The 25,639-nt window shown below is 37.3% G+C and overlaps 1 protein-coding gene and 1 pseudogene across 1 annotated transcript in view; one reads left to right on the forward strand and one right to left on the reverse strand.

Annotated features, from left to right (window-relative positions):
- The window catches only part of LOC114104931 (uncharacterized), a 343,694-nt gene that overhangs the window by 117,820 nt on the left and 200,235 nt on the right, over positions 1–25,639 (reverse strand). The gene's annotated exons all lie outside the window — the stretch shown is intronic.
- On the forward strand, positions 21,779–22,873 carry LOC114104831 (tropomyosin alpha-3 chain pseudogene; annotated as a pseudogene).

A 25,639-nucleotide genomic window follows, 5' to 3' on the forward strand; every position in this document is an offset into this window, starting at 1 on the left:
TTCAGCCTCTCAAGTCACTGGGATTACTGGCATGCGCCACCATGCTCTGCAAAAAGTCATATTTTTGGAGGGAAAATTATCAAACTTATTTTAAAGTTCATTTGAAAAGGCCAAGAATATTCAAGCATTTATAATGAACAAGAATAAAATTAAATGATTTCTATTATGAGAAAACTTACTTATATTATGAGACAAACTTACTCAATCTTTATAAATTACAGTGATTAAGATGAAATGGTTTTTGTGCAAGGAGAGACACATAATATTATCACATAGAATATAGAGCATTGGAATCTGATCCATAGGACTAGAAACATCTAATTTATTACTTAGGCTTCACTGCATTTCATATGAAAGAAAAATTATCTTTTTATTTAATTGGTTAATTGTAAGTCATGGGTATAAAATTAAGAGGCCTACTTCATACCACAAACAATAATCAATTCTAAATGGATTGTGACTATAAATATGAAAAGTAGAATCATAAAGTTTTGAAAATAAAGTATTATATGATATTTTCATGGCTTCATAATTGTGAATATTTTATTCAGAGTTTATATAAATATCTAACTGTGTTGGATAAAAGCAATATCAGATAATAATATGGATAGCAGCATCTATTTATCAAAAAACATCATTAAGGAGTGCAAAACCTCCATATACTGGCAGAAAAAATTTATAAGGAAAAGACAACTCAATAGAAAATAAGACCAAAATGTACAAAGTTGCTGTTGTGTAGGATGGGTAAGACTAGAGACAGATTGTACACCATGACTTTAGTTAATAACATTGTAATATGTACTGGAATTTACTAACAGAGTAGATTTTAGGAGTTGTTACCATACATACACCCAGATGCACATACACGCAATTTAACAATGTGAGGAAATGGAGGAGTTAACTTGATGTAGGTTGCTTAAATGTAGCTGTCATTTTAATATGTACAGATGTATAAAAACATCCTGTTTTGATACATATAAAAAGCCAACAACAACAAAAAAGAAACCAAAATAAAAAAAAAACTGCTCATGAAATTAATGTGTATTCTGGAAAAAATGGGAGAGTTCCATGTATATTAATAAAATTAAAATACTTTCTCATCTGTCCAGATTCCATCCTTCTAGATTGAAATTTTACTGCATGTTCTATTGGCTACTACACAATGTATTAAAATGTACTTCTATGATTGTGATAAAGAAAAGTGGGCAAAAGAGATCAAGGATTTAATGAGATAACCTATGTTGCCAATAAATATATAAAATGAGTACCACCTAACCATTAGGGCTACACAGTTAAAACCAGGAGGCAGTACAATTCTACACTAGCAGATGGCTAAAATGAAAAAAAAATATTGGCAATATCAGGTTGGACAAAGTGTGTAGGAACTGGAGTTCTTAGATATTATTGGTAGGGTATATTTACACAGCTATTATTTGGCAGTATATGCTATTATTTAACATCCTGTGACCCAGAAATAGTACCATGTACACAAACAACAGACCTGTATCCTCATGTTCATCAGAGGACACGAAAGAATGTCCACAGCAGCATTACTTGTAATAACTTCTAACCTGGAAACTACTGAGGGGAGAATGGATAGATAGATATTCTGTGATATTGTTACACATGGAATATTATATAACAATGGTAAGTAATGAAATACAACAAATTTCAACAATATAGAGAGTTTCACACTGATAATGTTGAACAAACAAAATAAGGAACAACGTGTCACAAACTGTATGATTGCATCAATGTGGTTCAATTAATGTGTGGTACTTGAAGTCAGGGAAATGATTAACCTTGCCTGAAAGGAGACATGAAGTTATCTTCTTGTTGTTAATATTCTATTTCTTGATTTCTGTGTGTTTACATGTATTCACTTCATGAAAGACCTTAGAGCTTTAGATTTCAATGTAAATTTAAAATAAAGATTCAAAGCCAGACCATCTCTATTCACATGCTAAACTATCTCAGTAATATAACCTTCATGATACTTTACTGGTCACAAATGTTGTTTTAAGATAAAAATTATAAACTTTGAATCTAGGAGAATTTAACAGAACTCTGAGAACAGTGGAAAATACATATTTATTTACCTACTTATTGGTTAGCATTTGCCCAAAATAGAAAAATTAATAATAATATGGAAGTAATGATTTATATTAATTAATGTGTGTGAACACACAAATGGGGAGACTTCTGTTATAGCATTTTATAGACTGTTATGGATGTATATGCACAGTTTTATATCTAAAAATGGTTGTAATTCTAAAATATACAGTGTTCCTTTGTATTTCTGTTTCTTTCAGGAAGCCTTCCCTGACCACATCTAAGTAGGTTAGCTGACTCCCTATTGTGTTCCCACAGCCATCTTTACTATCTTAATTATTGCACATAGCATGATTTATCATTGTTACTGGCTTAGTTGTCCACCTACCCTACTGGGCTGTGTCACTGAGAAGTGTGCTCACTGTTGTAGCACTGGTGCCTGTTAAGGCACAATGAAGGATGATTACATCTAGCAATGCAGTGTACTAGGTACTCTAGGGAACTTTCCAGTATAAAGAGGAATTACTCCACAGAACAACTAGGCAGCAGGTAATGAGACCAGTCTAGTCTTGACATATAAGATATAAGCCAGCAGGAGAAACTGAGTGGCTCTAGGAAGAATTCTGAGGGAGCCCTTCTGAGTGTGCTATGCCTTGGAACTGTATTGAGAGGCAGTGTGGGAGCTATCATGGAAACACCCATTAAATCTGTGCCACAGAAAGGGTCAAGTGTGATCTGGCAGGCTGCTGTGGTCACCTGGACTACTGGCAGTAAAGGCTCTTGTAACATGTTTCAGGATCAGGGAATTTTTAATGCTCTGGCAGCATAATACCAAGGTTGGAATTTTGCAAGAATATGAGGCAAGTGTTTTAATATGTGAACATGTGTTTTGATAATCCGATTCTATAAAATGTTCTCTCTTAAGGAAAAATTACATTTGTTTGAATGAGGTAAAATTTCTTCTCTGATGAGAAATTCATTCACTGATCTTGCTGATGGAGACCAAAATGGAATCAGAACATCAACATTACATTTCATTTTGAGAGTCCACCTACACCATTAAGAGCCAGCACAGCTTTGCAGACAGGAAACCATCATGGGCATATGGCTAGAACCCAAGGAACTGGAGGTTCCTAGACATAATATATGTCTTAATATAAGGCAATGAGGAGGAGAACTTCTTTTTCTTGTTTTGAGGGATAGAGTTTCCCTAAGAAGAGGTACATTGACTTCTGAACAGAGGGGTTGAAATAGGGAAGAAAAATTGAACAGAGAAGAGACAGAGAAGTGAGGAACATTGTTGAAGCAGGCAGGATCAACACTTGCAACTAGAAAAGCTGGCTCTCCAGTGATGTGGCTAGTTCATTCCCATTTCAGGAGCTCAAACACTGGTAACCTGAACTCCACTGGGCCTGTGGAGACCAGATTTCATGTAGGATCTGACGGTATCACAATGGAAAATATTCATCATGAAGACTTTCACAAGCACAGGGTTCTTCTAAGCAGTAGATTCTTGGCATGTGAGAGAACAAACAAGTAATAGGAAGAGAAAAACACCTGCAGAAATACAAAGTTCTGCCCTTGCTGGGGAACACTATAGTGAGTCAGAAAATGCCTGATCTGTGGGTTTGTGAGGAAGAAAAAGAATCTCAATGACTGGCGCAGACTGCAGGTGCAGGGTTATTTGTGGTATAAATACAGTTCATGTTGAGGGGCTTTCTTTAGGGGCAACGAGGTCTACATCTGCCCTCATCATGTACACATGCACACATATCATCACCACCACAACCGTCCTCACCATCAAATTCAGAAGTATGGCTCAGAGTGATTTCTATGGACTCCTGGCTAAACAGCTGACTTCCAATGGGCAGGCATGCTCCTGCTCACATTTTTATTTTCAAAGTTCCTTCACTCATTAGTTTCTCTCTCGCACGCTCTCTGTTTCTATTTTTTGGTCCCCCCCACCATCTTTTGCTCCTGTCTTCTCTCTCCTTGTATTTCTCTTTCTGTTTCTCCCTCTTCTCTATTCCTGCACATCACTCTTTTTCTATGGCCCTTCTATCTCCCTCTATCTTCCCTTCTATCTTCTATCTTCTATCTTCCTCATTCCCTCTCTGTCTCTGTCTTTCATACACACAAACACACCAGCTCACTTGCTAAAAGGGCAGAAATACCAATACAGTGAGAAAGCATACTATAGAGTACAGGAGGAACAGATAAGAAGGCCCCAGCCTCTAATTGTTATGGGAAAACTGGGAATTGAGTTTTCAGATGTTATTGTGGAAATCTAAAACAGACTTTCTGGTCAATCTGGGAATAAACTTTATATCTTTGCAACATCCTATTGCTGTCCTTGAATAACTGAGAATCTACAGAAGAAAAATCAGCATTCACTGTCACTTAGGATCGTATTAGGTCAAAACCAAATGATCTATAAAGAGGCATTGTATTTAGGATCCCAAGGACCATTTCCCAGAAACTTGGAGCTAATCCAGCATCTCCCTGGTCTTAGGAAGTGGGGCTATGCTTACCTTGAGCATCCGCTATGACAGTAAGGAAGAGAAACGCAAGTCCCTGGAGAAGGCAGAGTCCCTGCATGGTCTTTCTGCTTCCTGTGTCCTCTGGTCACAGCATTGGCTTTCCCTTACTCCCTAGATAGGGAGCCCTCCCAGGTCTTAATAGGGCTCCTACAGCAGGAAGGGGATTATATAGAGCCATCCACAGACATGGCCATCTTCTGGGAGCCAATAGAAAACATCTATTGTTTAACATCTTCCCTTCCCTCAGAGACTGTAGGAAAAGGGAAGTGTCTGAAGTGAAAACATAAATTAGCTGCTGAATCTTATCTCTTTATATAAAATAGGAGCCTTTTTGATATCAAATTTCTTTCTGTCCTCAAGGCTGATACAAAATGCAATTATTTAACTCAGGGATTTGGTTCAATAGCAGGGTCAACCCTGTTGCTGAGATTAGTTAGGTGCAAGGTTTTGGGTCACTTCTATTACCCAGTGAAACCAAGAAAAGATGACTTTTGTTTAGTGAGACCGAGGATTCCAGTGTCACAGGACCAGCATGTTGTGGCTGCATGGAATCAAGATCTCCCTATCAGTAAGAAGAAAAAGGAAGGGGAGTTATGAATTGGGATTATAAAGATAAAAAGACTTTGAGGAATGAATAAAAGTACATCACAGGGATATGAGTGTTGACCTCATAGGCTCAACTTTCCACCCCTTTCATATCTAGGTCATAAGTGAAGCCTGTCCATAACTCTACTGACAATCTGAATTTATAGTCTGTCTTTCTCTCTTCATTCATATCTCAGAGAACTTTTACTGATTTCACATGTGAATACATTGTACTCCCCTGGGACATGGTGGAGTCACAGATTCCAAATTAGTTACATGGTCAATTCCCATTTTACAATTCAGCTCTGCTCCCTCTGATACTCCAGTCCTTATGGGATTGATGGGGTGACAGCCTGCTCCTGGGTCCTCCTTTTCAGCCTTTCTTTCTTTACTGTCTTCTCTTCCCTTCATTCTCATATAAACTGCTTAGTCCACTTTCACATTCTCTTCTGCCCTCTGCTCAACCTCTACCCAATATGGCATACCTCCTGAAGTGTTGTCTACTTGCTTGATCAATTACTATTACAGGGATATTAAAACATCCCACTTAAGATAGCAGCTCTGTCTATATCTCCATTTGCTTGTATCATCCAGGCTTCATGGATTTTGATGCTCTGCCATTATTTGCATGAATATATATGGTGGTTTAGTTTTCTTTACAAACTTTACATTTTATCATCATGAAAGGTCCTTCTTTAAATATTGTCATAGCTTTTGTCTTGGGGTCTACTTTTTCTTATATGAATATAGTTATACTAATTTTATTACAAGTAATGTTTTTTTCAAAATATTTTTGATTTTTTTAAAAAAGTAAATGACAGGAATGCATTTCAATTCTTATTACATGTATACAGCACAATTTTCATATCTCTGATTGTATATAAAGTATGTTGACACCAATTTGTTTCTTCATACATGTATCCCATCCTTGCTAATCCCCTGCCCCCTCCCTTTCCCTTCCACCCCTCTACCCTATCTAAAATTCATCTATTCCTCCCATGCTCTCCCTCCCTACCACGAGTAATGTTTTCATGTTATATCTCTTTAAATCCTTTTTCTTTGCATTTTTCAATGACTGTATTTATGGTTAATTTCTTATAGAAAACACAGTTACATACTGGTTTTAAAAACTATTTCTCTCTGACATGATTATAGATAAGGTATTTGAAGAATTAGAGGTGACCCACATATCCTTAATCCAATTCATCCAAAAGTTACATGTTGCAAAACAATAGTACAATATCAAATACCTGGAAATGGAATAATTTCAATTCTTTATAACCAGTTTCACAAATTCTTGGATTTTATCTGTCTCCTTTACAAGATTATGAACTCCCTGAATTTTTAAACAAGGAATCTACCCCGGTTTGTTTCATGCACTAAAATCAATTACTTGCTGAAATTGAGTATTGACTGAGCTGTGGTGAATTTAGCTCATGAGAGATATATTTGGCTGAATGTCCCAAGAGACAAATGTTTCTAGCACTATTGCCATATGTTTTAAAAAATTCCTCTTTATAATTTTACATGAAAAGTTAGGTATGTGTTTTACGATGGTAGCATCCTTTACTATTGTTTGTACTCAGGATATCAAGTTCTTTGTAATTCACGGAGGAAGTAGCCTCCAGTTTCACTAGTCTGCTTCTCAACTCCAAGAGTGAGGAGGTGAGCCTGACAGTGAGTGGCGGGAAGCCTTGGATCTTTTTTTATTCTAAAATAGCCCTTCTGACAGAAAGTTGTATAGAGCAGATGGTGGGTTTCTCTAGCTTTAAGAATATTTGAATATTGTAAATTTAACAATTTGGCAATTGTTAAGTAAAATCATCCTCAGAACATAAACTATCTTTAATTTTCCCATTTTCAAATTAAAAAAATATTGTCTGGACAGTACACAGTATAATATTCATTTCATTAAACTGCCTACTTATTGACTTTCCCTAAAAAAAAATAAATAAATATATATATATATATATCAAAATAAGGATCTTAACTCTGTCACCAGCCATGCATGAGAGATCTAAATTTTGCATTCATTCTTACATTTAGTAGTTGGTATTTTTCATTTTATTCTGATAGATTATAGTGATATTGTGTCATAGTTTTAAATTGTTTCTTTAATGGCTAGTTTTGCTGAACATTTTTTACAGGCTTATTTGACATTCATGTATCTTTTCTGTTGAATTGTCTGTTGATGTCTATTTTCAGTTTTCAAATTGGATTTTTTAGTGTTGTTTTGACAAATTTTTATATATTCTAAATATAACTTCTTTATCAGATATTTGTTTTGCAAATATTTTCTCTCAGTCTGAAGCTTGTCTTTTTTTCTTCTTTACATGGAATTTTATAGAAAGAGAGTTTTTAATTATGAGTAAGTCTAATTTATCAATTTTTACCTTTATGGATCATGATTTTGGTGTCATCTAATAGCTCTTTGCAAAGCCCTAGATCACAAAGATTTTCTCTTAAACCATATTTTAAAAGTTTTGTGGATTTACGTTTTATGCTTAAACCCAGGATGCATTTTCAGTTAATTTTGTATAGGATGTGAAAGGTAAGGCTTTTCTTCTTTGCTCATGAATGCCTAATTGCATTGCCAGCACCTGTTGAAATCCTAGCTTTCCCCAACAAATTGCTTTTGCACCTTTGTAAAAACTCAGTTGACTGTTTGTGTGAGTCTATCAGTGTTCTCTGTTCTGTTCCATCCACTCACATGCCAGTCCCTTCACTTATGCCAGAGGGTCTTCATTATCATCACTGTAAATGTCTTGACAGTGCATGTACTGACTCCTCCAACATTATTATTTCCTCCCCATTTTTAGATATTCTCATTTCCTTTTTGCATAAACTTTAAAATAAGCTTGTTAATATGTATAAAGCCTTTTGACAGACTTTACATAATGATTTTAGCTAATGATTTTCTAAGCTACGAATACAGTGTGTCTATTTTTCTTTTTAATATATTTTATTCCTTTTTAAACTTCCTGCATAAAAAATCTTGGATATATCTTTTTGAATGTATACATAAATATGTGTTTTTCAGTTATTGCAAATGATATTTTATTATGTTTCTAATTTTTATTTTTGATTAATTCTTGTATATATAAATTGCAATTATTTGTTCCTTATGGGAAAACACATAAAATTTATTATCTAAAGACCATTTTTAACTGAATAGTCAGTCTTTGATCTTAATCCATGTGGCAGCTGGTAGAGAATTTCCTTCCTTATAGGGCTATGTGGTGTTCCATTGTACTATAGACCACATTATGCAATGTACCTTAGTAATGTTTTTTTCTTTGTTTCTATATACATTATTATTTTATTTTATATTTTTGTACCAAAGATCAAACCCAGGGACACTTAACCACAGAGCAACATCCCAAACTCTTTTAAAATGTTTTATATTGAGACAGGGTCTCGCTAAGTTGCCTAGGGCTCTCCTAATATGTTAAGGTTGGCTTTCAACTTGTGATCTTCCTGCTGTAGCCTCCTGAACCTCTGGGATTTCAGGCATGTACCACTGCACCTAGCTTTGTATTATGGCCCAAGGAAAAAGTAGCCATGTTAGTCAACTTTTCATCACTGTGACAAAATACCTGACAAAAATAACTTAAAGAAGAAAAAAATTGTTATGTCTCATGATTTCAGAGATTTCAGTATGGTTGGATGGTTCCAATGCTTTGGGCCAATGTGGAAAGGCAGGGCAGAGGAAATCTGCTCAATTCATGGCTGCCAGGAGGGAGAGGAGAGGGAAGAGAAAGAGGCACTGAGGGAGGTGGGGAAGGGGTTGGGGACAAGATAGCTCTTATAGGCATACTTCCAAGGACCCATACCCTTCAACTAGGTCCTAGCTCGTATAGTTCCCACCAACTTCAAGTAATTTATTCAAATTATAAATCTGCTGAAAGATTACTCCCCTGATGAGGTTAGAGTCCCCATGGGATTTAATAACTCCACAAAGCTGCACATCTGAACAGTGCTGTGGTGGGTATGTAGCCTTCAATACATGAGCCTTTGGGGGACTTTTTAGATCCAAAGCATCATATTCTGTCCCTGTTCCCCAAAGGCTCATGGGTATCTCACAGTGCAAAATGCATTCAATTTTCAAGAGTCTCCATAGTCTTTAAAGTCCCAGCATGTCCTAAAAATCCACGTCCAAAGACGTCCAAAGCATTCCCTAAAAAAACACGTCCAATCCGAGACTCAAGGCAGCTATTAACTGCAAAAATAAAAAAAATGACAAATTACATATGTCCTACATACAATTGTGGGGCAGGTAAATATTCCTAGTTCAAAAGGAGAGAAAGACGGGGATATAAAGGAAAGACTGGATTAAAGTAAGACTGAAACCCAGGAGGGCAAACTTTAAATCTGGTAGCTCCATGTCTGGCATCTGGGGAACATGGTGGTGGACTGTGAGCTCCTAGGGTTTAGGCATTTCTGCCTCTATGACCTTGCCAGTTGCAGCCCACATGACCTCTTTTGGGTTGACTCTACTCACTTCTTGCAGCTTTCCTTAGTAGACATTCCACATTCTTGGCACCTCTAACTTCCTGGGGTGTCCACTTCAGTTTTGGCTTCAATTTCAAAGCCTCATTCATTCCCTTCTCATGGGCTGCCCCCAGAGATACCACCTGCCACACACTGTCTGGCCTCCCAGGCTTTCTTCTGAAATCTTGGTATTAGCCTCTGTGTCCCTGTAACTCTTGTATTCTTCATGCCTGCAAAACCAGCACCAAATGGATGATGCCAAATTCTGCAGCAATTTGAGCAGTAGTGTGGCTCACTTGGGTCACAAATGCAGTGGCCTCTGAGTGCCTAGAAAATGGAGCACAGTGTACTATACCCTGTGGAAACAACTTCTTAGGTAGTTCTGTGGAATCAGGGCTCTTTTCTCAAAGAAAATTCTTTTGAACAAGCTTTCACCTGTACACTTTTGAGTCTGCAATGGTTAGAATCTTGCTAATACCCAAGATGCCCTCAGGGCACAAGGGTACAAAGTGCTTGGGTACTTTGTGATAATGGCACTAATCTCTTCAGAACTTCTTTAGCCTCAGTTTTATAAGTGATTTTCTGGGCTAACTGCAGGTCTCTCTAATCTTTTTGCTCTACATCTTTTTTTTTTCTAATTTTAAATGTAAACCTAGCTACCAGCAGCCAGAAATATCCATGCCACATCCTGAATGAAGTACTACCTTGGAATTTACTCTGCCATATGAGCACTGAGGGGACCTCACAGATCCAAACCATAACAGAATGTAAAAATTCTCTTTGAAAAAAGTGTTTCCCTGGAGCAAAGCTCTCTTACTGTAGGTGAAGATGTGGCTGAATACCTGGATTCTTCTGGCCATTTTAGAGGACAGGGTCTAGCATTTCTTAGCAATGTAGAAGTAAAAAATTCAGGATTGATTTCTTAAAGATGGCTAGACAAACCCAGGTTCTCTCTCTACTTAGTGTATAGGGAATTTTTTTTTCGTTATCAGACAGTACAGTGGTTTGCCCATTTTTCCCTATGTGAGAGTAGAGATAATATGTTTCCCTCTGAAGCACACTTTTCAGACAGGACTGAATGTGCCCTGAAGGACACTTAGTCCTTCACAAAAGGATCAGGAGTGTCTTCAGGAAAACTTTTGTTTCCTTTGGTTGATTTAGGACAGACAGTTGGAGAAATAGATCACTCGGCAAATAATGTACTCTGAGCTTTCTCTCTCCCTGCTCAGACATGGTGACTCAGCTCTGGAAAGGGGCTGGCCTTATGCCTCTGAACATGTAAGTCTGTGGCAGCTATGAAGCCTCCAGGTATTCACAAGCATTCTCTTATTTAACATCCTGGACAACACGGGATGTTGTTGAGGTCTCTGCCAGGCTCTCATGATTTACTATTGCTCCTGAAGCTGTGACTGCTTCATGCTGAGCACCTACATGTAATAGTAAGGGGCAAGACCCCCTACATCCTTTCTATACTCAATTTTTTTTCCAGGAGTCCATTCAAATCCTGGTTCTGGAATCTTCTTTGTAACAAGCATCCTCAGTTTGTTTTAACCTGGGACCTTGCCTCTTTTGTTTTCTCATTTTCCTGGTGCTTTATTAGTGCAATAAGAAGTGGGGATGTTCCCTTCAGTTTTGGCTTCAATTTCAAAGCCTCATTTGAAGGAAGAAGAGACGCGAGACAAGTCACCGGAGAGGTTCCACTTTATTACAAAAGGCTGTGGGCTTATATAGATCTAAGGAGAGGTGGCAGGGCTTAGGTAAGTGACGGGTCACCTGTTTATTGGTAAGTTTTTCCAGATGTCAGTTCCGGAGCCCATAAAATTAGTTCTTATTGGGGCTAAGGTTCCCCGCCAGCGAGATTTGAATATTGGGAGAATTGGCACCAGCAGGAGTTTTTTGAGCCGGTGGGAAAGGGAAAGGCAGGAAGAGAAGCTCCTCAGGCACCACGTTGGGGTTTTTGGGGTGTGGCTGCCGTTATACCTTTTCCCAACATCATTCATTCCCTTCTTATGGGCTGCCCCCAGAGATACCAGCCAAAGAGAACTTTAGACAACACAAAGATCCTGGGATGAGGAAAACTTTTGGGAAGTGGATGCGAAGGCACCCAGTGTGATGTGCATTACTGAGTGTGCATCTTGTCCTTACTGCATTTTCTGGAAAATGATACTGTACTTCTCTAAAATCTAAGCCTCTGTGACTGGATTACAAGGGCCAAGGAAACATGATGTAACATATGATAACAGCAGGGATGGGCCCATGGGACCAGGAACCAAGTTAGGGCGGGCCAGGAGTGGGTGTCCTTTTTTAGTGTTCTCAGAGCACAGAGAACATGAAGACTGTAGGGACTCTGCTGATCTGATAGCAGTCCCAGAGACCTCAAGGGTTATATGAAGGTGTTCCATGATGTTCTTTCTCAGCTTTATCTCAATCTTCATTGCATGTGATATTATCTGTGAGGTGGCATGTGAAGACTTCCATGATGGTATTGAGACCAGGGAGAAGAAAGAGTTGGAGTCAGGGGAAGTCCCTAGCATGTTCTCCCCATAAACCATCATCTGGGGTTATTCACACTGTCTGTGTGGTAAAGTCTGCACTCAGCATTTCTGAGTCCCGCCTCAGAAATCTAGCTGCCTTTATGCACTAAGAGGTGTGAAGACCAAATTGGTTTCAGAGATATTCTAGGCAATGTGGGTAAATATCCTCTGGGGAATGGGGATGAGGTAGGATGTGGCTTTATATAGAAGAGATACTGAAGGTAATAGAGGTTATGGAATTTAAAACATCTGTTCTCTGAAAGGGAGCATCTGGTTCTCTTGGGATTATCCTTTAAGGAATGCTTTTCTAACTTAAATGTTTCTAGCTTACATTCTATTTTCCTTTTTCTCTGTGACATTTTTGACTATCTTGTGACCTCAAAGAATAGAAAACAGTCTGTGTTCTCCATGTTTATGGCTTCTCTAATGATTTCAGATATGAATTTGTAGTTAAGACATATCATTAGATTAAAAAAAGTCATAAAACTTTAGGGTGAGATAGTGGAGAAATTCCATTTTACTGAAAGATATTAGGCTTTCTTGAACATTTTGTTTGAATGGAATTATACTTACAAATTTTGAAGTTGGTAGCTCTAACAACTATCCAAAAGGTCTTTAATCACAGACTCTGAGGTTGTCAATACTTGAAGGGATCACAAGGTTGGCACAGTAAAATACTATTCCATACAGGAAGTAACTGAAAGTGAATAATATGGGGCTTTCTCAAGGTCGCTCAGAAGTCATTGTTAGATCCAGGATGACCCTGTCCTGATCCCTAAGAACAGGTCCACATCAACTTCATGTTTTCCATGTGGGACTCTTGTCGGCTTTTAGAGGACAGAGGCTGATGGCCTAGAAAATAGTAACAAAAATGAATGGTTTTCAGGGCCTGTAATTCTTTCTTAGCTTTATCTATGTGAAAATAATGAGATGGACATACCCAGGGCTACTCTCCTGGGAATGGGATCCAAGGGACAGCACAGCATCATCATGTGCTGTCTTATAGCTCTGCTATCAGTAGATTTTACACAAGAGACTCTGCATTTTAATTTTGCCCTGGGCCTTACAATTTCTTTACCCCAGAGGACTGTTCCTCATAAACAGATAAAAGCGAATTAATTATTTTCAGGGAGGATGAGTTTGAGTCATTAATTGCCAAGCCTTCCTGTAGACAAAACCTGAGTGGGCTCATAATTTTTATTCTCAATAAGGATCACTTTCTTAAATAATTTCTCTTATTTCTAGGCACCTTTAGGGAGATTGAAAGAGATTGGAGCTTGTGAGAGGCTCCCTCTTATAGTTACAGTCACACATGTATTTCACAATGTTGTGACCTCATCTTTCCAGACACAATGTTATGGTTTAGATGTGGTGTCCTCCAAAAGCTCATGTGTGAAATAATGCAAGAAAATATGGAGGAGAAATTATTAGATTGTAGCCTTAGCCTAATCAGTGAATTCATCTCTGATAAGATTAACTGAAATAGTAGGGTGTGGCTGGAGGAGATGGGAATTGGGGCATGACTTTGGGGTATATATTTGTATCTGGTGAGTGGAGTCTCTGTGCTCCTGGTCACTGTGACGTGAACTATTTCCCACTGCCACATGCTCCGCCATCATGTTCAGCCTCATTTCGAGTTCCAAGAAATAGAAACAGCCTTCTATGGACTAAGACCTCTAAAACTGTGAGCCTTTAAATAAACCTTTTCTCCCCAACGGGTTGTGCTGGTTGGGTCTTTAAGTCACAGCAGCAAGAAAGCTAACTAAAACACACAACAATGACATGGATTATAAAAGATATTTTTGGGTTAATTAGGGATATAAAACAAAGTGAGAAATATAGTAGCAAAGGACATAACTCTGACACAATATTTTGATACTTTATAGTTACTAATATGTTAGGATTTCTTGGCTACGTATTCATTTTCACTAGGCAGGGTTTGGTGAGTGAAAGTAATAACTTCATAATTATTTAAGACCCACAGCAGGACTGGTTACATAATTTTCAGGATATAATGTAAGATGAAAATGTGGAATTTCTTGTTTAAATATCATTAATATGTTCAAAATTGTATAGATGGTAACAGAGCTGTACCTTCTTGCCGCCAATTTCCTAAGATTTTTCCCAGGAAAAACGGGATATTCACATTTCCTGTCTCTGATTTCATGTAGTTAATTATATAGACTGAGCAATCACACTTCACAGTGCCTTCCAATAATTCCCTTGAGATATATTTCCAAGATCATTAACTGAGGTCAACAATTTTTTGTTTAGTGTTGCTTAGAATTATTTCTATTTGGGTTCCTCTGTATTTTGTGCTTTTACCTTGCCCATGATTCTGATGCCTTTAGAAGGCTCTGCTTTGTCTCTGGCTCTTCACTTTAACTTGATTCTAAAGTTGCTATTTCTGGTTGCTTTTTACATGAGTTGAAGGAGGAATATCTGGAGAGGAGTAAGTTGTGAATGAAGAATAAGATTGTGGCTCAGTGGTGGAGCACTTGCCTGTCACATGTGAGGCAGTGGTTTAGATCCTGAGCACCACATAAAACAATAAATAAGTAAAAAAAAAGGTTAAAAAAAGAATAGGAGCTGGAAGTAAGGATACTGAGCTCAAGAAATCAGGAATATTACACAAAGAATCAGCATGTTTGGCTGGATGTGGTAGTGCATGCCTATAATCCCAGTGGCTCTGGAGGCTGAGGCAGGAGGATCTGAGTAGAAAGCCAGCCTAGCAAAAGTGAGGTGCTAAGCAACTCAGTGAGACCCCGTCTCTAAATAAAATACAAAATAAGACTGGGGATGTGGCTCAGTGGTTGAGTGCCCCTGAGTTCAGTCGCCAGTCCTCCCCCCCCCCAAAATCAGCATCAGCATGTTTGTATTGAAACATGTTAAATTTTGTTCCAAACTGGAGGTACAGAAATGATCACAGTTGTATTCAGATTGAAGAATGCAGGCTTTGTTCTATTTTAAGATGTCATCCATACTTTGACCATTCTGATTGGTTTTGTGTAATTGAGAGACGTTTGTGAACATCTTGTGATGTCAAACAAATTGATTTTACAACATTCACAACCTGGCCATTTTAGTCCACAGATATATTTTCTTTTCCAGGGTGAAACCCTAGGTGAGTGACTTGTGGTCAGACTGAGGGGGACACTAGGTCCAGCTTCAAAGCTAGTGTTTCTTTCCCCACAGATGACCTCACATTTAAAATGCCCGAATAGTCCGGAAACATTTGTGCTAATTACACATTCTTTTTTTCATGTCATTTTGGGTCCTCCCACAATGACTGGAATTTGGTTATATGGAAAAAGATGCAGTTGTGACAGAACTAAGTGAAAATTATTAACCTCAAAATAATAGAAATAAAATCTGAAATTGGAATAAAAAGCTGCGGAAGTCATTTAGAATCAGATTTTTAAATTCTTAACTTTGAAACGTTGACCATGGAGATCTCAGACCCCAATTCATTTCCAAGATCAATTCTGTCTTTTTAGGTCTAACTACAGTGCTTGGCACTTCATCTGTGCTAATGAGTAATAAAAACATATTTTTTTTGCTTTGCTGGGAATGAAACCTCGTTCATTGTATGCAAGGACTCTAACCCTGTGATATACCACTATACCTACTGTGATTTTTTTTTTTTTAGTTTTTTTTTTTATTGGTTGTTCAAAACATTACACAGCTCATGACATATCATCTTCCATACATTTGATTCAAGTGGGTTATGAACTCCCATTTTTTACCCCAAATACAAGTTGCAGAATCACATCGGTTACACATCCACATTTTTACATAATACCATATTAGTGACTGTTGTATTCTGCTTCCTTTCCTATCCCCTACTATCCCCCCTCCCCTTCCCTCTCATCTTCCCTCTCTACCCCATCTGCTGTTGTTTAATTCTCTCCCTTGTTTTTTTTTTCCCCTTTCCCCTCACAAACTCTTATATGTAATTTTGTGTAACAATGAGGGTCTCCTTCCATTTCCATAGTTTCCCTTCTCTCTCCCTTTCTCTCCCCCCACTCGTCTCTGTTTAATGTTAATCTTTTCCTCATGCTCTTCTTCCCTGTTCTGATCTTAGTTGCTCTCTTTATATCAAAGAAGACATTTGGCATTTGTTTTTTAAGGATTGGCTAGCTTCACTTAGCATAATCTGCTCTAATGCCATCCATTTCCCTGCAAAATCCATGATTTTGTCATTTTTTAGTGCTGCGTAATACTCCATTGTGTATAAATGCCACAGTTTTTTAATCCATTCATCTATTGAAGGGGATCTGGGTTGATTCCAAAGTCTAGCTATTGTGAATTGTGCTGCCATGATCATTGATGTGGCAGTATCCCTATAGTATGCTCTTTTAAGGTCCTCAGGGAATAGACCGAGAAGGGCGATAGCTGGGTCAAATGGTGGTTCCATTCCCAGCTTTCCTAGGAATCTCCATACTGCTTTTTGAACTCATAACACACATAGATTTTGTATGAGGCAACAATTTTTTATTTCTTCTTGTCATTTTCTCTATGGGAAAAGGTCATAAACTCTGTCCCTTGGTGAGTAAAAATATTGCTAGAGCCAGGTGTGGTGGTGCATGCCTGTAATACCAGCAGCTCCATAGGCTAAGGCAGGAGGATTTCAAGTTCAAAGCCAGCAATTTAGTGAGGCCCTGAGCAACTGAGCAAGATCATGTCTCAAGATATAAATAAATAAATAAATAAATAAATAAGGCAGGGGATGTGGCTCAGTGATTAAACACCCCTAGGGACAATCCCTGGCGTGTGCGCCCACACATACACAAATAGTGCTATAAGTGAATTAGGACTGGGGTTAATGATGTTCTGTTGGTGTCTAGGCTATTGTTCCCTCATTTATCAGGTAACGATGATGAATGTGGATATTCTTCTTAACTCATATCCTGGAAGATATGATACAAAATTTTTTGGAAAATAGTTCTCTTGTAAGAAGTTATATTCTCTCTAAATTATTCTGTATTCCTATTTGAATTATGTGTTTGGAAGAAATGAAGTAACCCTCTAGGTTTAAGCTGTGGGTACAAGAAATTCAAATGATCAACTCTTAAGTATTAAAAGTGCTTACTTTTATCCCCAATTCCATCCCAATGTGTGCCTATCAATGGAAGAGAAGGAGAATGAGGCTGTTTATTTCTGACCTGCTGTGGTAGTGTGAACAGGATGACACACTGCAGAGAGTAGGGTCAGACTTGCTAAACTCTGAGCTTCCTGGGAAAATCATTAGAGTTTGCAAGTTTGCTGGGCATAAACTTAACATCTGCAGATAACAAGTCCAAATTATCTTATCAATTTCACAGGACTTAAACTAGTTGAAGCATTAGCTCTCTGTACACTCTGGAGTATTTCTAATGGCTCCTGGGTGTGCCCTGGCTGTTGTGCGTCTAACACAGCCTGTAAGTGTTTTCTGGATGAATTCTTAGACTCTATTTTTCTTCCTATGCTTCTATTTTCTTTCTGCATGATTTTACTTAATGTGTGAACATTTTGTGGTTTTTTTCTTTCTTCAAAACATTATTCTTGGAAGTTTATTTTTTGTAGTGGACATTGATAAATATTTATTCTTAAAATGAAAGTGCAATGTAACTATAAGCATATGGACCTAATTTTAATTTGCCATTTCTTTTTTTTTTAAAGAGAGAGAGAGAATTTCAATATTTATTTTTCAGTTTTCGGCAGACACAACATCTTTGTTTTTGTATGTGGTGCTGAGGATCGAACCCAGGCTGCACGAATGCCAGGTGAGTGTGCTACCTCTTGAGCCACATCCCCAGCCCTTAATTTGCCATTTCTGTTCTTCCATGTTTCTTTCTTCTGGGGGTATTTCTCTTCATCTTTCTTTCCATTTTCACCCTAATTGTTTCCATAACTTTGTATAGATTTCCCCCTCTCTCTCCCAACATTTCCTGGTTTCTTTCTTTTGCAAGGTTTGAATTGGCTTCCACAAATCCTCTTGAATTGACCCTTTTAGGCTTGGATATAGAGATTTAACAGGAGAGTAAGCCAGTAAAATATTATTCCTCTATTAAAGTCAGAAGAATTTTATCTACTTCTGGTCACAGTCTTTGTAAAAGACTTTACTAATGAAAAAACATTATACACAGTAGGTTTACTGTTAGAAATATGAACCAAGTCATAATGATTGGGCACTGACTAACCTCCTGTAGTACAGCACACATAGTGTTAACTCTTACTTACCTACAACCCACCCCCATTTCCTGAGTACAAAAGCAACTTACGTTTTTTCTTATTAGGGCAAAAATTTCCTTCCTGTTATATACCACTATGGTGACAAACGCAAATGGTTATAATGACAAACAGAAACACATCCTGCATTTTTGGTCATATCTGATTAACAGCAATGCAAGAAACCTTGATGAAAATTATGGTGTGGTTTGTGTATTTTGGATCACTCTAAAAGATCTGTAGTGTGTTTAGAATCTTCTAACATAGCAGCTTCACCATTGATTAATTTCAGAGATAAAAGGGGCATTTAGTTGTAGACATTTGAATTTGATTTATTAATTGATATTATTTCATTTAGTTTGGCTCAAAAATTATGAGCACTTGTATTATGTTCTCTAAACATTTTTTTCTTAAATGGGACAATTTGTGTTCTATTCATAAATTTCTGTTCCTGCCAAAATAGTGAATCTTGTGACCTTTCATTTCCCCATTTATTCCTTGTCCTATAGCCACAGAACTCTGGTACCAATCTCATTGCTGGGTCTATGACTCATATCAGGGAAGTACCAATATTACTAAGATAAGAAATTAAATAATGAAACAACAAAAAGTAAAAAAATAGTGACTTGGAATAAATTTTACCAAGAAGGCAAGAGAAAAGATGAGAGAAAATATCAGTGAAATGGTGAAGGACAGAGAGATAGCATCTACTTATATGAAATTCCAGAAGAAAAGAAATAAAGCTGGTGAAAAAGAAAGAATTTAGAACTAACAGATTAAATTTCACAGAAGAAAAAAAAAAGGAGAGATGCAATCTCAATTTGAAAACACTAGTACATTGCCATAATTAAAAGCAACCATACCTGGCCAAATTATATAGAAATCTAAAAAGTGCCAAATTAGCATCCAAGTGAAAGGGAATGTGTGATCTGCCAGGAAGTGTGAATCAGATTGACTCTAAACAGCAAAAGTGTTTATAAGAAGATAATAGAGAAAGCCTTATAAAATCTTAAAAAGCAATAACTTTGAACTTAGAATTATACATAGGCTAGAAAGTCATTCCTGAGGTATAAGAATATTATCAGTTAAATAAGTTCACAATTTTATAAAATATATATGATGCTGCTTTTATTTTTTTAAAATTTATTTATTTATTTATTTTTGCATTACAATTCTTAATACACCTTTGTACCACAAATTATTAAATTAAACAGACATAATGAGCTTAATTAAACAATAAGTATCAGGGAATTAAAATGTTTCTCAAAGGTTAACCTTTAGTAAAACATATGTCTAGATTTCTATATTATTCTGTTTCATCAAGCTAGCAAGGAAGAAGTACTATTATATAAGAAAAGAAAAAACCAAAAAGATGATAGAGAAAATATTCCAATATATTTCATTTTGGTAGCTTTTGTGTTTTTAGGAATTTATCCATTTTACCTAGGTTATTCAATTTTTTTTGGTTAACAATTGTTTACAGTACTTTCACACTTTATTTGTATAGAATTGGCAATAGTTCCCCATTTTCAATTAAACATCTAATAATCGATGTCTTCTCTTGTTTTTTTCTTACTTTATGTTGATAAAGGCAGTTCAGTTTTCTTCATCTTTTCAAAGACCTAAATTTTGGTTTCATTAGCTTTATCTTGCTTTTCTAGTCTCTACTGTACTTATTTTTGCTTTCATCACTACTTCCATTTTTTGTTAGACTTTGATTTAGTTTGTTCTTCTATTTCTAGGGCCTCATGTTGTAATATTAGGTTGTTGATTCAAGATCTTTTTTTTTTTTAAATTTTCACTTTATAGAATTTTCCCTCTTAGCACTGCTCTCATGATTTCTTCATTGTGGCATGTTGTGTTTTCATTTTCTTTCATCTCTGAATATTTTGTAATTTCCATTCTGATTTCTTCTTTCATCCATTCATCAAGTATGTTGGTCAATTTCAACAAATTTGTGAAATGTCTAGTTCTGATTTATGTTATCAACTTCTCACTTCATCTTATTATTTGAGAAGATAAAATAGTCTCTCTTTATCCATGGGACCACATTCCAAGAGCCTCAGTGAATGCCAAACTGGATAGTACCAAACTCTGCATGTGCTATATTTCCCTACAAGTACATGCTTATGATTACACTTAATTTATAAATTAGGTACAATGAAAGATTAATAGCAAAACTAATAATGAAATAAAACACTATAACAATATAGTTTAATACAATTTATGTGAGTGCGGTCTCTCTTACTCTCAAAATATCTTGTACCTTGCACTAGAGAAAGGGATGATTCATATTCTGATAGGATGAATTGAAATGATTCAAAAATTTGTCATGCTAGTCAGAATGGCCCTCTATTTAAAACTCACAAAAAATTAAAAAAATTTCCATTTAATATTTTTGAGACTTCTTACTCAAGAATATGGAGTATCTCTGTTATTTAGTTCTTTGTTATTATTAATTAAACTTGTATAGTTTTCCTTTTATACATCTACTACATATTAGATCTATATCTAAGTCTTTGTTCTGTGGGTGCTTGTGTCAATGTTAATGTGTTTTTAATGTACAATTCCTCATGTTCTTTCCTGGTAAATAGGAAAGTGATTGGCTTTAATGTAGTAACGTTCCATCCTGCAGCCTTGCTGTAATCACTTTGTAGTTCCAGAAATTATTGTTTTTGTTGTTGACTCTGTTGATATATTTTCTACACAGATAATTATTTCATCTACAAATAGAGTTTGAATTATTTTTCTTCCATATCTGTATACTTTTACTTACCTTTTGTTGTTTTATTGCATTATCAAAGACTTCTAGGATGGCATGATGATAGGCATGATGAAGGTGGAATTCCTTGTCTTTTCTTCTATCTTAGTGAGAAAGCTTTGAGATTTTTACCATTTAGTATGATTTTGCTCTAGGTTTCTTTTGTAGAACTTCTTTATCAAGTTGAAGAACTTTCCACTCTAGGTTGTCTTGAGAGTTTATTTGTTAACCAGAATGGATATCAGGTGGGCAGGTGCACACCTGTAATCCCAGTGTCTTGGGAGACTGAAGCAGGGGGTATCCCAAGTTCAAAGCCAGCCTCAGCAATGACAAGGCGGTAAGCAACTCAGTGCGAACCTGTCTCTAAACAAAACAAAACAAAAAGTATGAGGATGTGGCTCAGTGTTTGAGTGCCCCTGAATTGAATCCCCAGTATTAAAAAATAAAAAAATAAATAAATGAAAAAGGAATGGGTATCATATTTTGACAAATACCTTGTCAGCATATTTTTTTTCCTTGTCTATCTCTTTGACCTGATGGAGTACTTTGATATTTCTAAATGTTGACCTAGCCAGCTCGCTGGAGGCGGTGCGGAGAAAGATCCGGAGCCTACAGTAGCAGGCGGACACAGCGGAGGAGCGGGCGGACAGCCTGCAGCACGAGCTGGACCTTGAAAGGAAGCTGAGGGAGACCGCTGAAGCTGATGTAGCTTCTCTGAACAGACGCATCCAGCTGGTTGAGGAAGAGTTGGATCGTGCTCAAGAGCGTCTGGCAACAGCTTTGCAGAAGCTGGTGGAGGCTGAAAAAGCAGCAGATGAAAGCGAGAGAGGCATGAAAGTCATTGAAAGTAGAGCCCAAAAGGATGAAGAAAAAATGGAAATTCAGGAGATCCAACTGAAAGAGGCCAAGCACATTGCTGAAGATGCCGACCGAAAATATGAAGAGGGGCCCGTAAGCTGGTCATCATTGAAAGTGACCTGGAATGTGCAGAGGAGCGGGCTGAGCTCTCAGAAGGCCAAGTTCAACAGCTGGAAGAACAATTAAGAATAATGGATCAGACCTTGAAAGCATTAATGGCTGCAGAGGATAAGTACTCTCAGAAGGAAGACAAATATGAGGAAGAGATCAAGGTCCTTTCTGACAAGCTGAAGGAGGCTGAGACTCAGGCTGAGTTTGCGAGAGGTCAGTAACTAAATTGGAGAAAAGCATTGATGACTTAGACATCTTTTTGGCTCATGCCAAAGAAGAAAACCTTAGTATGCATCAGATGCTGGATCAGACTTTACTGGAGTTAAACAACATGAGAAAACCTCCTTAGCTGCGGCCACATTCTTTTATTTTATTTTTTGTTGTTTTGTTTCTAAACACCTGCTTACCATGATACCCCTTAAATGCATTTTTATTTACTTTTACCACCGTCACAGAAACATCCACAAAACACCAGCTAGGGCAGGAGGTAGGGAGAAAACACCAAAAACGACAAGCCTATGTTAGGGCAATAATGGTTTAAATGTGCCATTTCCCAGGTTGACATTGCCACACTTTACGTAGAGTTTAGCCACACAGTTTGCTTAGTCAGTGGAAGACTCCTTACTGAAGCAGAAAGATTTCCACTCAAAGTGCCAATGATAGGGGCAACAGGAAGATTGATGTCGGAGACAATCAGTTGTGGATTGGTGCTACTTTAAACAAAATGTCCCCTGTGGTCTTTTGTTCAATATTGTACAATTTAGAATTTTGTCCCAACACTATTTTGTCTTGAGTTTTACTGCAAGATGAGACTATGGATCCAGTATGCCCGTGTTCACTGAAGCCAAGGATTTGAAAGCCACACTGCTCTTCTAAGGTTTCTATTCCTTTCTGATTGGCACACTTGCAGCCCATTACAACTTCTGTAGAATAGCATTCAATGTGGATTTCTACTCTTTCCCATTGTCCATGTTAAAGTGAAAGATTTAGGCACTACATACAATTGGTAAAGAAAATACATTTTCTTGAGAGTTATAACTATATGTAAACATTCTATAAAGATATGAAATAAAATGCACATTGTAGGACATTTTCTAAAAAAAAAAAAGAATTGTGAGGGGAAAAGTTCTGTAGTTAAACCACCTGTTCTACGGTATTTTATGATAGCCTTGGCTTCTCTCTTCCCTCAGATCTCATTCTTATTACTTGGTGTTAAGTTCACTGTGGGAGCAAATACCTTTTGTGTTTGAATTTACAGTGTGGATCTTCTCAGCATCTGTGCTGCTTCTCCCCACAGGAGCAAACTGAAATGTACCTGTGGTTGATCTTTTGTAGCTGTTTTATGCTACTTCCTCAGTAGTGAGCAGACCTCTGGTTAGTATTAGTTTTGGTTTCCAGATCCAAGTTTTTTTTTTTTTTTTTCTTACCAACTCCTTGCTAGAGAATTTTTCCTTCACCCGTAAACAAGAGAAAAGAAGCAAGAGGCAGACTTGTTTTGCTTCTACTTCTTCTTCAGAAGCACTGAGTTTGTCTGTACCCTAAAGTAAAGGTTTGCAGTTCTTCATTTAGTGACACAGAACTTTTGCTTCCCATAAGAAGAAAGGCTTTGCTGTTCGATCACCACTTGCACTCTGTGACATCAAATGGTCTTCATGTGGTTTCCTGTGCTGCTCTTTGTGGTGAGCTGTCAGTGGAGCCCCAGGAGGAAGATATTGTGGATGAGCATGAAGTACCCTTGTGTAATGCGCCTCAACTTTTCCAAACTGAAAAGGCAGCCCAAGCATCCTGAAAAATTCATTAGAACTTTATCTTATGCCCTATTTCTTGGAGTAGATTGTCCATATTAGGAATTGGATTACTCACTCAGATGACTCATAACTTCAGTTAAGAGAATAACCTGAAATCAGAACATGGTATGATTTTGTAGCTTATCTACCTTTAAATGATGCCAGTATTTTCCTCATACCAAAATATGACAAATACTGCACAAGAAATAAAAACAACTGACCAAAATCCCTGAAGAATATATGTATTCTATATATTTGTGTACACACAACACACACACACAGTCTCCTTGACAAAATACTAAGAAACTGAAGTTAGTTGTATACATAAAGAATTATATACATCATGACCATGTTAGATTTATCTCAAGAATATAAGGTTTAAGAATCAATGTGACATATAATATCAATTGAATAAAGGAAAATATATACTTTCATTTATGATCTTTTGATTTTTGACAAGGTATCAATTTGCTTTCATGGAGAAGGAGTAGTTTGATTTTGCTTTTAATAATGCTGGGACAATGGACAATTCATGAGCAAAAATATAAAAGGTGATTTATACCACACATCATATATAAAAATTAACCCAATGAATGAGACAGCCAAGCCAAGACTATAAAAACCCTTGAAGAAAATATGGGTGTAAATCTTCACAGCCTTGGATTTGACAATCTGAAGCAAGAAATATGATACCAAAAACTGAAGCAATAAAAGAAAAAGTAGATCAATTCAACTTCATTAAAATTAAAATGTTTCATATTTCAAATGACAATGTTCCCAAATGTCATATGCAAAACGTAGAGAAAAAAAATCCACATTATGGAGAGAATTTTCCAAATCATGTATTTTATAGGGAACCTGTTTGCAAAATACATAAAACGTATTACAACTCAACAATAGTTTTAAGTAGACAAATAACCTACTTAAAACTCAGCAAAGAAATTCAATTGAGGAGAGGGAAGATTGTGGATTAGTGTCAGGCAGCATTTCTCTTAACTCAGCTACCCAGAACTCAAATAGAGGGAATCCCATTTTTCCCCAAGGATTAGAATGAAAATTCCTGAGTCTGGAGGGGCAGTCTGCCCTAACCAAGACAGCAAGACTCATTAATCGAATAAACAAAACAAAATAAAACAAAACCAAAACCTAAAAACCTCTCCACAGGAGTTTATCAATTGTCCTCAATCTGAAAGCCATTTTGAGATTACAGTTTGGCAGATCCTATGGAAACTGAAATGCAGATCTGTGAGTTTGTCACTAGGTTGGTGTGGGCCTGTCTGATCCTAGCAATTCTGGGGAAAGTCAGAAACTGGGAGCATTTTGCCCAGGGGAAGACAGGTTAGAGAGGCTGGAGAAAGCTAGGCTCTCCCCAGCTCCCTGAGTCCAGAGGCTGGTCCATCACCCACCCACTGGGTTTCTGGGCCCACTCAGACTGGCACTTCTTGGGTCCTGGCACAATTCTTATCCCTGACTCCCTTCATAGTCCAGCACCTACCAGTCCCTTGATCCCACCAGGTTTGGCATCAGTCCAGCACCCAATAGGGCCATCCAGATACCCAGTCCCCAGTTTCCCAAACCCTCCATACACCTCAGACTAACTCATCACTGATAGCTTCGCACCTGACCTACAGGTGTCAGTGCCTGGTGTTGATACACCTGACAGAATAGCTGGGTCCCTGATGAGCCTGGGCCCCACATGCCTCTTATCTG

The sequence above is a fragment of the Marmota flaviventris genome, chromosome 3 (assembly GCF_047511675.1).
Source record: "Marmota flaviventris isolate mMarFla1 chromosome 3, mMarFla1.hap1, whole genome shotgun sequence".
In the NCBI taxonomy this organism is placed as follows: domain Eukaryota; kingdom Metazoa; phylum Chordata; class Mammalia; order Rodentia; family Sciuridae; genus Marmota; species Marmota flaviventris.